This window comes from Stegodyphus dumicola, chromosome 6 (assembly GCF_044657685.1).
Source record: "Stegodyphus dumicola isolate Sdum_Otavi_A_Nest chromosome 6, ASM4465768v1".
Classification (NCBI taxonomy): Eukaryota; Metazoa; Arthropoda; class Arachnida; order Araneae; family Eresidae; genus Stegodyphus; species Stegodyphus dumicola.
In genome coordinates, this window is record NC_140773.1 from 176163779 (window position 1) to 176180390 (window position 16612).

Below are 16612 nucleotides of genomic sequence, written 5' to 3' on the forward strand. Positions count from 1 at the left end.
CGGTATCGGTGCTACTCTGTAGAAACGTGTCGGTATCGGTGCTACTCTGTATAAACGTGTCGGTATCGGTGCTTAAAGCTTTTGTTTAAAAAGAATACCCTGGAAAATATGACTACAGGAAACAAGAGACTAAGCTATACGATTCAGTATAAACTAGGAGTGTTAAACTACGCCAAAGTGCATGGAAACAGAGCAGCAGCAAAGCATTTCGGTCCACCATGTACCGAAAAAATGATACGTACTTGGCGAATGCAGGAAGATCAACTGAAAACTGCTAAAAATCAAAAACATAACCTTCGATGCCCAGCTCCATCTTGGCCTGAACTTGAAAATGACGTAAAATGTGGGTGATAGATAAGAGTAAATCTGGGATAAGTGTTTCAACTAAATCAATGAGGTCAAAGGATTTGCAGAAAAACATGGGAATCAGAACTTTTCTAGGTCTGAGGGCTGGTGCTACAGGTTCATGAAAGGGCGAGGCTTATCAGTGCGCACAAAAACAACTACTGCACAGAAATTGCCAGCAGATTATGAAGGAAAAATACTAGCATTTCATAGGTTTGTAATAAATGCACGCAAGAAAACTTCTTTTGAGCTCGGTCAAATAGGATATATGGATGAAATTCCACTCACATTTGATGTACCATCCAACAAGACTGTGAGTATTAAAGGGTCTAAATCAATAACCATAAAAACCACAGGTCATGAAAAAACCCGATATACGGTAGTTCTAAGATGTTGTGCTGATGGCACAAAACTACCGCCATCAGCACAACATCTTAGATTAATTAAATTTTCATATTCAAAAGAAAAACTCATCCGAAAGAAAAACTTCAACGGGTGTAATTGTTCATGTTCATCCGAAAGGCTGGATGGACGAAGCTGGAATGAAACTGTTGTTACAGAACGTATGGGCGAGGCGATCTGGTTTACTCTTAAGAAAACCCTCTCTTTTGGTTTTGGATCAGTCTAGCGTCCATAGAACTGAAACCATAAAGAATAAAGCGAGAGAATTAAAAACCCAGATAACTGTTATTCCTGGTGGACTGACTAGCCAATTTCAGCCTTCAGATGTATCGGTGAATAAGACATTTAAGTAAAAAGTGCGAGAACGGTGGAACAAGTGGATAGGAGAGGCACATCACGCCATCACACCCTCAGGTAGAATGAAGCGGCCCTCTATTTCAGAAGTGTGCGAAGTAAGTAAAAAGATCTTGGACGTAAAGACTAAAGTAATTATTACTTCCTTTAAGAAGTGCGGAGTCAGTAATGCTCTTGACAAAACAGAAGACGCATTATTCGTAGAAGGTGATACTAGCGATGACGGAAACAGTAGTGATGACGATATTCTCGTTTTTGATGATGATGATAGTGAAAAAGATTTTTTTGGTTTTGAAAGTGATTTTTGAAAGTCTAATTTCATGATAGGCAATGTTTTTCTTGAATCTGTGTTTTTTTTTTTTTTTTTTTTTTTTTTTCTTCTTTATTTTGTATTATGTTTGATTGCTTGCCGTTCATTCATTTATTCATTATTGAAATTTACATATCATGTTCAAAATAGCTTGCTGTTTGTTAATTTTCCTTAATAAAAATATGTTTGGTAATTGCACTCAATGATTATTTATTTGGCTTTTACGAAACGTGAGAACTAAAGGAAACCACATTTTAAGTTATTGTGGTACCGCCTGTCGCGCGGACTATTGAAACTTTTTTTTCTTGTGTGTGGCCTTCTAAATAAGGGTGCGTCTTATATGCCGTCAAATGCGGTAATAAAGAACCTGCACAAATGTTTGTATGTTTCTCGCATTGTGATAAAACAACGGTACATAGAGCCATCCAATTTTGAATAACGTAATCGTCCACCGAAGATGGGCATCTGAAAGCCCAAATTTGGAATTTGTTTTATTATATATTTCATATTTTTAAAACTTTAACGATTTTTTTATCTAGAACCTTAACGATTTCAAAGCGAGCAGTGGCAACACACTGTGCGGAATAAATTATTTTTACCTCCAGCGCAAGAGACTGTCTATCGGAAATTGTAAAGATATGCTGTTTTAAAATAATTTTAGCCCAAATGCTCTCAAAAAGCGTATTTATGTGTAAATGAAATAAAATCCCCTTTGGAAATAATATAAAATCTGAAAGGCTTTCAAATTTTTTTTTTATTTTTCAATTTTAAGTCCTTCACATTGAACTGCATTTTTCATAGTGAGTTATAAGCGATTAAATAACATGAAATAACTGTTTTGTGATATTCGTTTAAACCCAAAGGGCGTCTTTTCCAATGCTGTTTCTTTTTCTGTGTTGACAACGTCAAAAAACAAATATCGCTGCGTTTAGGGTATATGAAAAGTACTAAACTTGATAGATCGATTTTACGCAATGCTGCCAGTGCTACTACAAAAGTATACAGCCGCGTATTATCTTGGAGCAAAAGTTATCACTCCTCGTTTCTCCACGTAAATGGTTTTCAAGACATTGCGATCCATGGTGAAGCGTTCTGTTGCCTCACGCACTTCTATTAAATACTTTCACTGCGTAACGCTGACATCCTTAACCGCACTAGATAAGCATATAGATAGTCAGAACATGCTTTGGTGATCAGTCTAATTTGAAGGAGTGCATTTGTAATTGAAATACTGAAGCATGGCTAAACGTTTCAATGCCATATGCATAATGTAACATATCAAGTGTTTCATTACGGTTTTTCCAAATTTAGCGCAGTATTCTATCTCACTTCCGCCGTACTTTCATACCCACATCTACCTCTCTGGCAACGACAAAACATACTAGGAGTATTCGCTAAGATCAAAATAAAGTCTATGGTTGTTCAACAGCATGGTTAAACATGCGAAAATATTATACGTATAACCTTCATAAAGCCCAGTAAAAGGTTGTATTCAATATGAGAAAACAAAACAGAGATAGAAAACATTTCAGATAGTCCTATCCTTACAATCATTGGGAAGTCAGAAATAGTATTTAATGGGACGTTCCAAAGATACCGAATATTGCGCCATTTATGATAATTAATTAGGATGAGGCCGTTTTGGATATTCTCTCATCAGGCTTGTTTCCATCAAGAAATAAGAATTTTAAATTTATTATTTAAAAAAAAAATATGTTATTTTGAACAAATTTTTCACAAAGAAAGATAAACTCGCTTCTAAATAAATCATGTTTACGCCACTTATTTTCCTGAAGATTTTTTGGAAGGGGGATTTATTCCCCCCCTGCTGCTGATTTACATAGTTCTGAAGAGTGGGACTGACCTAGAAAGATTACATAGGAAAATTAGAAAACAAGTACTTCAGCGAAGTAATAAAACCATATATTTTGGTTTTTGTTATAGTGACATTTATTTTGGTTCTTTCAAATAAACCTTTATTACAAAATGATGTAAATTTACATAAATTCATTTAATTTTCCAGGACTTGAAGAATTCTGTCTATCTATTTAATTATTACAGCCTACACGACGATTACGTTCTTTAGGTGTGTGTGTGTATTTAATTATGGCAAAGCACACTAGGGCTATCTGCCTAAGAGGAGGGATGCCTTTCGTGGAGGACTTTCTAAGGGAAACTGGCTCGTATACACGTTACACATGAGGAAAAACACGAAAACACCCATGCAGCCAGCCCGTTCGCGGGATTAGAACCTCGGACCGAACTACCAGTGTTCAGCGACTTTAGCGCTCGGCCGCTGGTGGGCCACGTTTCTTTAGGAAAGAAGTGGCTTCATTCATGGTTCCCTTTAGAAGGAAAATTTGTCCATGTTTATATTATGCATGAGAGAATCTATAGAAACAGGCAGCTCACCTACTAGTTAAAGAAAATCAATTTTTTATGTTTAAAAGTGAATTTTCCATTTTCATAAACTGAAGAATGATATTAGTTAGACATTCTCCTCGAGAAAGTTTCTAAAAAAAAAACCGAGCACAAAATTTGTAGAATAATTTCCGCACTTTTTACTTCCTTGTACGAAGTAAAAAGGAAGTATTGTAATCCCGAAAAGTTTCAGGCAGCATATTTCAACGAAAATATCCATTTTGACCGCTATCAAATGCAATTTAACGATGTTTTTGCGTGATATCTGTACGTAAGGACAGAATAAAATACTCTTTTCCTTCAAAAAATTTATAAAACTGCTTTAAAATTAATTCTGAAGAGAATTTTTCGTGTACAAACGTATGTACGAACGTATGTACGTACGTGCGTGCGTATGTACGTATCTCGCATGACTCAAAAACGAGTAGCCTCAGAACGTTGAAATTTTGTATATAGGACTGCTATAACATGTAGATGTGCACCTCGTATTTTGGTTGCAATCGGCCGCACCAAACGTATATAAATATATTTATATATATATCCACTCTGTTACCCGGCTCAATGATCTCAGTTTCTTTACTCTTATATGTTTGTAAATTGTACATTTTTTGCTTTAAAAATGATTGAATTATGTTGTTTTTATCTTCCGGTTAAGGATTTTATGCCTTTAGTAAATCTGTGTGCAATAATTTTAGAATTATCAGCAATTTTAAAGTTGTTTAATTGCCGCTAAGCCTTTTTTTAATGGCGGCCATTGACATTTACATTTTAAACAGGAGACAAGTGGATTTGTTGCGAACCTAGAGAAACTTAGCTTGGCAACAACAAAGATAACGCATTCATTTATTACTGCCAATTAAATAATGCTTAATTCTTTCTGGAATTTTTTCGAGGAAATAAGTGTTTGAGATTTTCTTCGTAATTTTTAATATAGATATTTTGAGTTTTTATGTATTTTTGCCTTCTCGCGAAGTGAGAACTGAATTAATTAAATGAGAAATACTCAATCGTCTGAGAAAAACTGTTTCTTTTTTATTTTGTTTGCTTAATTTCTTTTATACATCATTCTAGCTTTATTATAGTATTTGAATAGAGCATGTGGCAACGATTAGATAATTTTATTCTTTAAATGATATAAATTTTGTGCATTATGAGTTATAATATGAACAAAATATAATACTGAAGGGGAGTCATCACTTTTGCGCAACACAAAAAGTGAGAATTCTTGCTGATTTTCGAGTCAAATTGTTTTTGTCGGTTAAAATTCCATAATCGGGGTGAACGCCAAGCTTGGCGAGAGTTTTTTATTTGGCGCGATTTTAATTTGGTTGTGGATTCCGGTTGTATGTTTTCTTGTGGCAAACCTAGAGCTTTATTTCGGTAACTATAAGAGCGCGAATTTAGTGCAACTAGATATTTTTAAAATTTTAATTTTTAAATATTATGTTTGTTTTTAAAAGTTTTTCTGTTTAATATTATTGTCATGTATATGTTTAATATTATATTTATTTAAATATTTGCAGAAGGTTAAGCTGTTGTTGGTGGGAGAATGTTGGATTTCATATGACATGAAGTTTATAATTTATGAATGTTTTCATTTAATTTTATTAATTTTTTTTAGTTTTGTTTCTTGCATGTGCCAATCGAAAGATGTGGAATATTTAAAGCTTTGAACGAAAGTTGTTTAGTGTGTTAAATTCCACGACGATAGTAACTTGAATATTTTAGTTAGTTTTATGATGCTGAATACGCATAGTTTTCTATTCCGTTTACGTTAAAAACTGACTTCGCAGTGCTCTGATCTGATAAGTGTATACATTTATTTACTCAATAATTATTTACAAGAATTGTTCATTCTACTATTTTCTGATGAATTACATATATATAGGACTATGCTTTTACTTGCAAAGGTGTTGGACTTTGTTTTACTCGTCTAGTATTTTATCATCTCATTTTATTATTCTGTTTACATAAAATAACGGCGTTTCACTACTGCAAAACTATTCTGTTGACGTTTAAAAATCACGTTTTAGTGCTTTCATTGCCACCTAAAAAATTCGCCAAATTTTGAAGCCCAAATTAGCTTGGTACCAACTTACCCAGCTTATGGAATTTTAGCCACATAAAATAACGGCGTTTCACTATTGCAAAATTAAAAGTTACTATTCTGTTTACGTTTAAAAATCACATTTTAGTGCTTTCATTTAGTGCGCCTAAAAAATTCGCCAAATTTTGAAGGCCAAAATTGTTTGGCACCAACTTACCCCGCTTATGGAATTTTAGCCTTTTTGTCATACATATATGAAATTTTCAGTGTGTCATCTTTATACATAGATGATTATCTTTCTTGATTTATTTTACTTAATAGTGTATAAGAATTTGTTTTATAAAGAAAAAACTAACTGTATTTTCCGAAAATTTAAAATTTGTACTGAAGCACTGCGCGCAAACTGACACTAATACAAATTTAGTTACAGTAATAATTTTTAAGTGAATCTAGCGCCAGAGCGTCGCTATGGTAAACAAATACTAGAGTGAATTTTAAAGAACGCATTTGTTCTATTGTGGTTTAAGCGCTGTCGGCGAAGTAGATTTAATTCAATCCAATAAGTTTAAATGAAATGCAAGAAAAATGCGTATAATATTCCGTACAAGGAAGTCATGTGGTGCACACATCAGATTTTTTTTATAAAAACTTATGGCAGTGACAAAAACCTCCTGCCAGTTAATTTACTACATATAAAATATTATAGTGTTTTATTAGTTTTTTCAAAACATAATTATCAAGAACACACATTTTTTTTTAATTCAAACAAATATCGAAAATAGAGAAAAAAAATTTGATGCAGCTAAATTAATTGGGATTTTTTACGATAACCAAGATGGTGTTCAGAAAAATTCCATCTAACCTAGGTTTCTTCAGAATCATAATGCGACACATAGCTGTGTGCGTAATATAATCAAAATGTAACACTGCAATAACACACAGCTAAGACATATGAAGTCTGGTTGTGATATTAAATATTGGATTCACTTGAAAATTTAAGATTTGAAACTAACGGTAAAAAGAAAACAACTACAATTACTTTTATTTAGATTTACTTCTATGCAAATGAAAGCAATTTTTACCAGAATGATTTTAGTACCGATAAATGCATTTAAGATATTAACTGAATTTTTATGTCTTAGTGTTACATATTTTAAAAATAATTTTAAATAAATAAATATGCGCTATTTCATATTTTATTTTCATATTTTATTTATATATGTACAAAAACTAAAAGCTCAATTCTGAGGGGGAAATATAAGTTACATTAGAAAATAAAATCGTCAAAATTAATAAAAGAAACATGTTACTAAAATTTTATTTATTCTTGTGCCAAAAAGTTTGCAGAAAATGCTTGTAAGGCAGTTTTGTTTGTAATGAAAGAAATGATTGCATAGTCACCTAGAAAATAACGTCTATCAGAATACGTATTGCTCCAGCGGACTTGACATTTCTGGGTGAGCTGGTAAAATACTTTTGGTAGTATTTGCCACATACTGACTGCACATCGCTTTGGATAACTTGTATTGCCTGAAAACGCTGACTCCGTAAAACACTCTTAATAAGATACAATAGTTAAAGCTAGTAAGAAGTCTGCAGGATGGATGGGAGCATAAGCAGGGCTTGTTTCTAGCATATAAAAACCAATTTTTTAAAATTCAAACGCACTTTGCTCAAACTGAGGCATCATCCCGAATAAATAGAAAGATGTATCAGTTCAATTTGCAGAATTATGAGAACTGATCCTATATAAACAGTTCCTATATGATATGATTCCTATATGATATGAGTCCTATATGATATGATTTTGAACATTTCTTCTGGAGAAAATCTGCTAATATTAATACTTTTCTTTACTTTGGCAGATAACTCTACTCTAGTGTGTTTTCCATAATTTAATATATTTTCAGTCCAATTTTAATAAAGAATTCACGAAGATTCTCAAGAAATTACGGGAAAGACAAAGTAAAGTATATTTTTCGAAAAATGAAAAATATTCAGGAATTTTAAACCTTAATACCGATATTATAGCGCTTAATTTACAAATCAAAACGAAACTCAATTCATTTAGCTTCACTATGGAACAAAACAATTTAAATTATTTCCAAAAAATAGGGCTTTGTGAATACAAATAAGCTAAAATATAAAGATAACACGTTTTGGCTAATTTAAAACATTCTAGAGAAAATGTAATCATTATCTCCATACCAAATATTTCTGAATTAATAATGTTTCAAGAAAAATGGCTTATAAGTTATTTACGCAACCATTTCATACATAACTGTGAATAGTGGTAGTCATAAGTATATAAAATACCCAATGACGGGAAAAGAATAATTTGACTTTACATTAGAACTGAAGCAAAATCATTTATTTATTCATTTCATTTCCAGGAACCATTCGGATATACAACAAACAAATAAGAAGCAAGTTAATTTTACAGAAGTACGATTTAAATTTTAGAATAGAAGATTTCAAGAAATATCTCACATAAATATTTGAATCAAGAAAGAGCATGCACTAAGCAATGAATAAATAATAAACTAGACCAGATCGTTCGGAATTTCGTATGCAATGTTGTAACGGTATCTGTCTCAAAATTTGAGCATAAAAATAAAATAAGGAATAATCATTATCTTCGTTATGTAGGTTAATTTGTTCTGATTCTCGACCTTAATTATACACGTATAAGCTAGTCAATTCTAGGTCCAAACGAAGGGAAAGGAAAGAATGTGAATCCTTAAGGGAACGAAAATTACAAAATAATGGCCAGACATGCTTGATAAAGATGAAAAATAAATTTTCTCCATAAATGAAATTTAAGCTGTAAATATAGTAAACTCTTGAAGAATTCAAGGTTTACGTCATTAGCGCCTTGCGCGTAAGGTAAAATCGCGTTCCACAAAGTTGACTATATACGGAAAAAAGAAGGATTAAACCTAAATATTAGATACAGATAATGTATGATTTATACAAACTTAAATATTATAATAATTAAACGGAAAAAATGAAACAAATATTAATTGAAAGGATTTCCATTACTGCTTAATAAGTATGTACATGATACAATTATCTTTTAAATAGCAGATGGTATTTGTTTGAGGCAATAGCTGAAGCAACTTTCGCGGTAAGGAGTGCATAGTTTTTCAATATCTCTCATATTCTTTCTTTATTTGCATCAATTTCCATTAGAAAATCAGACATTTCCTGTTCCCTTTTTAAAATTCGTTTAACATCTTGTACATTAAAGGTTCTTTATCTTCTATCTCTGTTTTCATCGTCTGCTGGTGTTATAAGATTATCCAATTCTTCATTTGTCATTTCATGATCTTCATTCTCGACTCATTTCTCTTTCATCCATATCTAAAATTTCCTTTCCGCCTTTTGCTTTTGCAGTTTGTACGATTTCTGGTCTCATTTTCAATCGATAGAAATCCTTTGAAATTACTGACAACAGAGCTGACGCCAACAAGTAATTCATTGCTGATGAATTCAACTATTCCCATGCGAGTTTAATCATTTCTGTGCAGTTCTTATGTTGAATTACTTCCAAAAAGCCGTTAGTGTGCCGTGCTTTCCTTCACCTAGTGCTTTATTTGCAGATATATAAACATAATTAGCCTGACAAAATTGGCTTTGAATATTTTTATGATTCCTTAATCCATTGGTTAGATCAAGGAAATGGTGTTCGGTAGAAGGCATAACCTCTACATTTGGATGCAGTGTTGTGAGGGCTTCAACACAATGCACTGGAACATTATCGAAAATTAGGAGAGCTTTAGAGCTCAGGTTTTTCCGTTATTCATTAATATTGCTAATTAATTAATAAGTTTTCAAACCAGTCATTAAAGCGGACTACTGTACTCACAACACTGCATCCAAATGTAACGCGGCCACCGGTCTCAAGCATACCGCATGTAATTCTCGAAGAAAGGAAAGATTCCTTCCCCCATGGTATAATTGAAATTCTCGCATTGGACAAATTAAATGGAGAAAATTAAGACAATAGCTATACGCAAAATCGCATTCCGCAAATCCGAGTTCAAGAAAGGGTGCTATAAATCAAGACATGAAGAATTTTTAACAGAGAATATGATGTTCTTCTAAATGTCAACTATGTTTAAAATTTTGTACCGTTATAGAAAATTTGTATATAGCAACAAAAATACATTAATCATACTGAAGAAATTTACAGATTTTTGAGTTGTATACTGCTTATCTATAATAAAATGTACTGAATGGCCAGCATATAAATTCCTGGGCTAAAAGTGCAAATAATACAATTTGTGCTAGTGAAAAGTATCATGCATTACTGCTTGCTAGTTAAATCACATGAGCTAATGTAATGCAACTAGAATTATCTTGAAGAAAATAAGGAAACTGACGCAATGTATTTTGTAAGATATTGAATAAAGTTAAATTTTGTTCTTAGCCACTTTTTTTTATCATCACGGAATATCATTTACATAGACAACATTACACGATGTGTTGGAAAAAATTACCTAAATCTAATACGTTTTTTATCAAAAATTCCGGTGTTTTTGATATAAATAAAAAAATTCAGCCTAAAAGCCTAATAAGTGCTGTAGATACTTAAAATTTCAAATTTTGAAAGGAAATATATTAGTCTAGCAAAAATAGAATTTTTATGAAAATAATGCACATAGGTAATCTTCATCAATAAAATTTCCCAAACCCATTTGCATGAAAGCCTGCATTTTGTATCTTTCATATGAATTTCGCATTTTTTGTATTTTTTCGTCACACTTGGCACAGATATTTTAACGAAATAATCTTTGATTAAACATTCATTTATTATGAAATAGGTTGCTCATAAATAAAAATGGCAGTAAATCGATACATTGCAAATACATTCTATCTTACCATAGTTTTGCTTATTTATTAATTTTAAGACTATAAATAAACAAGTTAATTTAGTTCTGAACAAAAGAGCACTGAACTAATTAAGGGTAAAGTTAGCAGTGTTTCAAATTTTTTTCCCGCACGAAATGTTCGAGTTTTATGGTTATTTGCTATAGAATATTGTTTAGAATTCTTAAACTATGATACATTTTGAGAACAATTTATTTTTATTATAATGGCTTTTATGGCATATTGCGCAGGTAAAGAAATTGATGGGTAACTCCCGACATAGTTTTCAAAACAAAAAGGATTATTGAAAACTACCATTTAAAATACAGACTTAAAGAATTTTACTTCGTTTACCGCATTTATAAAAGAAGAAAAAAATTAAAACATAAAAGCAAAATTACAATTGAGGACAGCGGGGTATGGTTTGAGGCACCGTAAATGCAACGCTGACAAATTAAGCCATCTAAAAAGCATTTCAAATTAAAGACATCTTTTTAGTTATTGCTTGTGTCCCGCTGAGACCACATTAAATAAATAGGTTTTAAATAGATGAAGAAATAAATATTATATAAAATATTATAAATGAGAAAATAAGTGGCATTAAAAAGGAAGATCAACTCAAACAGAAAAATAATGGTACATAAAGGTCTCCCATTTTTGTTCGACATTAAACAATAGAAAAAATTATAATGGTTTAATAACATACTATTATAATTATAAATAGCTACATATGTAAGTTAGAATAAAGGAAGTCATTATTTTAATATTTAATCATATTCTACTCACAAAAGAAAGGAGAGAAGCTGAAGCTTCAGAATCACACAAATAAACAATGGACAACAGAAATAAAAATGTATTCACTACACATTAACTTTACTGCACAACTATTTACGACTCTATATTTTTTCCCCGCACGAAATTTTTTTTCCAAATTTTCAAATTTTCCCCACGTTTTGCCCACATATACACACGTATATTACATAATTTAACAATAGCTATCTATAACCTTGTCCACCGAGATAGTTAAGAAAGCCATTCCAAAAATTCTATTGTAACTATTCTTGTTGAAAAAAACTTCATCTTGGGTAATAACCGTGAGGTAAGTAAGTAAAGTATTTATTTTAATTATATTAAAGTAAATAAGCAATTTTATGATCAGCAGTTTGAATATTGTAAGTGATCTACCAATTGAAAGACAAATAAGATAACGTATAATAAGACATTCGAATACCACAAAGGATAAATCAGTCAGCATTAATGTCGCGTACCCAAACACAGTATTTGTGAGGATACTTCAGAACTGCATAGTCATTTAAGAGATTTTGAAACAGCGATTTCTTTTGATTAAGGTTCTAAGATCGAAACATTTTGATATTTTGATACTGAGAAGATACACAATATTAATGCCAGAAGAAGACGTCTTTTAAAGCGCGGTAAATTAATGCCAATGTGGCATCCAAATAGGCCTGATGAAGGGAACCATTAAATCAAGGAAGAGAGAGGTTCTACCATCATGAACAGGTCCTATTTTTATGAACATGACTGGAGAAAAGACATAAAGTCAAAAATCGTTTTTAAACTACAATTGATGAAAGTCCCCAATAGACACGCCATTGAACCTATAGTAAAAGCTTCAGGCTTGGCAAAAATAATAGATTTTCGTCATTTTCATAACACTGAAAAGGCAAACTAAACTGAAAAAATGACTCTGTGACTCTAAAAGGACTATCAGCAACTGAAATTCATGGCTACTACTTAGGATCAGTAATTGCAATGCATTGCTACTCTTTTTCACTTTTGTCCAGCAAAGACCCTTTCTTAGACAGAACAATTAGAAATGATAGTAAGTGGATGTTTCTAAAATTGCTACTAGTAAACAGCAGTGATTCTCATTCGCTCATATCTCCGAAATAAACCCCGCAAAGCTTAGTACTTATGAGAAAGATTTTTATGTTGCATCTGGTGGGAATGAACAAATGTAATGACGTAATGCCTCATACGTTTTTCAGCTCGTGAAATAATAAATTTTGAAACATGTTACTGTTGTTATTAATCTCACCTGTCTGATGTAATCAGATCCAGGTCATGAATTATTATAGCGAAAAGAAATACAGAACTGCGTCACAGACTTGAGCGGGTCCGAGAATTTGAGGCGAGTCCGAAGCCTCAAGTCCTCGGACCCGCTCGGACAGACCTGAGGCGGGTCCGAGGATCTTCCACCCCTTTTCTTCTACCATTAACCTATTGAGAGGGTATTCGGTTCACCGCATATTTTGTGTACCCCCATGTCTCACATACATTATACATCTAAGAACATCCATGTCTTCTTCAGGATTTGAAACTGGGCCCTTCGGTGTAGAGGTCATCATCGCTAACCACTTTCCTGCCTGAAAGGCATTTTGAAGTATAAACATGCTCTTTCATTTACGTGCAAATTTTATCAGATAATTAGCGACAGAATACGCAATACGCAAAATCAGATAATTTTGCGTATTGCGTATTCTGTCGCTAATATCCAACAGAGAAGGAATTTTACTACTCTACTGATTTATTCTTTAAGAAGCCTGAAACAAAAATGCTATACAATTTAGTTAAGAGTTATTAATTCTCATAATTTATAGCCAAGACATAACTTTTTTGGATTGCCATTGATTTTTATCAGTGCAATATCCCACTGTTTCAATAACCTTAGAAATCTTCGGCATAGAAAGACCTGTCAATGCGCCTGAACCGCCCTAAAATCAATAATGCTTGGCAGCATTATTGATGCGGAAATACTGATCTTTAAGGCATCGTCAGCTATAATGTGGATTTATACTCTCCTGTGTTGATGAAAAGTGGAAGATTGTCTCAGCATCCAGCATGGGCTCATTTCTCGAAAATGCAGTGTTTGTCAAAAACTGCGTGTAACGTTCTAGCAGAAAATTCTTTTATTCTGCATCTTGATGACAGATTATGCGCCATTTATCCTGGACTGCCGAAAAGCTCTTTTCCTGTAATATAGAACTTGGAGCTATTTTCCTGCAATATAGAACATCTTCAGGATATTCAATTTAAGTCGCAACTTCCCAGAATACATTGAGAAACTACTGAGAATTTTGATTCTCAGATATTCTGAAGACTTCATCATTTAGCAACCCGACGATACTTTGTTTAAGTCGCTATGTCCCAGGATATACGAAGATATTGACTTTTAGATAGTTTTGATGACTTTGTCACTAAACATCCCTAGGGTCTCACTGCAGTTTTATGTGTAACTTCCTTCATCAAGGACTCTGAGGATGTTTATTTTCCGTTATTGTAGTGACTTAAATTTTGGAATTTTCTTGAAACTTTGCGAGGGTTATACTGGAGTGTAACAATTAGAAGTCGGTAGGATGTGCTATGGGAAAATTGCAGGATGTCTTAAGGATATACAAAGTAGGAATTTAAATATTCACAACATCCTTGATAATGTCGGGGAGTCTAGCCAAAATGTTCCGGCGATATACTGGGATGCGACATTATACACTTCGAAGGATGTGTTTGGGGAGTTGGGATATTTTGAGATATCCTGAGAATATGCGCAACATCCTCAGGATATCTTTAAGAAGTTTCTGGACTATATGGGATAACGAAATGAAGCAAGCTTGGATGGATCAAGCACTCTGACAGATCTTTCTATATGAAAGCTTTTCGGGATGCCATAAATGAAAAACTAGCGCCTTGTGTTTTATGAAGGAGTAAATAACTCTACACTGTTTTCGTGCCTGCGTTGTTATTTCAGATAATTTTACGAAACTTCATTAAATAACACTATTCATTTGAAAAATGCACACCTTGCATAAATTTGCTTTTCACTTCAGCAAGCAAAATTCAATTAATCTAGAAACTTTTATTCTCATAACCTGCAGGTGCAATATAAAAGATGCTAGTTTAGCATTCATAAGAATATCTACAAATAATGAAAGGAAGTAAAATATCTAACATATTAAAAACTAATTCGCTCTGAGTTACATTTCAAATAACAGCAATAAAGATAAAAGCGAGTGGGTGCTTTTACAAGATGCTTAATAATGCATATTTCAAAAATTTAAAAAGGTACACGGCAATAGGAAAGTTTTTTAATATGTAAAAGGTTTTGTAACACGCCTGCCTTGCTTAACTGATAAAATTTATTATTCCAGTCGCCTTATAAACAAGTAAAAAATGCATTTCCTATTCTATACTAGTTTTTAGTATCATGAACATATTATGACGAAATATATTACGCATAACAGTAGATACAGGGATTTTATATTCTTCCACGAGGCAAATAAGGTGTAAAATAAAGCAAATATGGTACTTATTTAACATTGTCATTATATTGATACTGCACGAAAAGCATAAAACATACAGATTCAAATTATTAAACTTTCTATAAATTGGGTTATAGATTTGAGGGAGACATATAATCATATTTCGTCGGAGAACTTCTAAATATTCATTTCTTATTGTATATACATTTTTTTATTGTATAGATACATAAATAAGCAATCTATAAAAATACTACACAAAAGGAAAGATGACACTGCTGTCGTGTATGTTGTGAAATATGACGTTAGGCCCGTTGCGATGGTCAAGATCTCTATTTTTACACCTCTAATACATAACGTTTTCATTCAAAGCCGTATTTCTTTCCTTTTCCGGAGACCTGGTGACATTTGGCAGTCGGTCACGTTTTGCAAACTGAATAAGGAAAAGAAGTGGTCGATACGTGTCGCAAAACACCTTTCAGCTGCATAAATATAACGGAAAAATATTTTAGAATAAGTTGTGATTCGATTTAAATCTAATGTTGTCATTTTTCTTGAGGAAAAAACTGCATATCAGCGATGAAGGAGAAAACTGAAATAGCAAAGAATCTATTCCTATTTTTCATACAGAATAAAATTAAGCATTTCATCTCTTTTTATAAAACCGTTAGCGAATTTGATGGGCTTCAGAACTGTTTAAAAGTGGACAACTAAACTCAGGAAGAAAATGCAGCAAGCAGTCCTTTGACTAAACATTTTATCGAAATTATAAGAAACCAGTTCCTCATTCCAAGAGTACTACAGACACACAAGTTTATAAAGTTTATCTACAATAGCTCTCGAGTGCTTTGCCATTTTCGAAAAACCTAACCTGATCATGTTATACCGTTAACAGCTGTCATCAATCGATGGTAGATAACTAACTAGTTATTCCGTTTTCTGAAAGGTAAGAAAGCTAAACACTGGTAATTCGATACGGGTCAAATATAGGCAAACGGACTGGCTTTATGGGACGTTTCATGGTTTTTGCAACGTCTAATGCGGATATCAGACAGTTTTTCTTAAAAACGTCCTACATTAAGCTCTTCCTTATTTTATGTGTTCTGCCGTAATCCAAATATTTCTCAATCCCTCAACAGCAGCTTCGAACCTTGAATATTTTCCGCCATCTAATGGTTAAATCTAATGAAATGTCATTTTACCTTTGAACAGAACTTACAGATGAGAGGAAGGTTGAATTTTGAGATAACATCACATATTTTTAATTCCGTCGAATGACATAAGATGCCATGCATTTATATCACAATAAAATATTTCATACGCTTTCCTTTTTATAGTAAGTGTAACCTAGCAACAATTCAAGGTTACTTAAATAATCTCAAAGAAATATTTTTCCAAATTTTTGACACAAAATCAGTAACCTCATAAACGATAGGACAGAATATTTCAAACCAGTTTCTCTAAAATGCTGCTATATGTCGCTATCTTTATTAAATGCCAGACATCTTGACATCCATTTTACAAGTACGTGTGGTATCTAATATTTCTTATACTTAGCACCTGTCATATTGCGTACATCCAAATAAT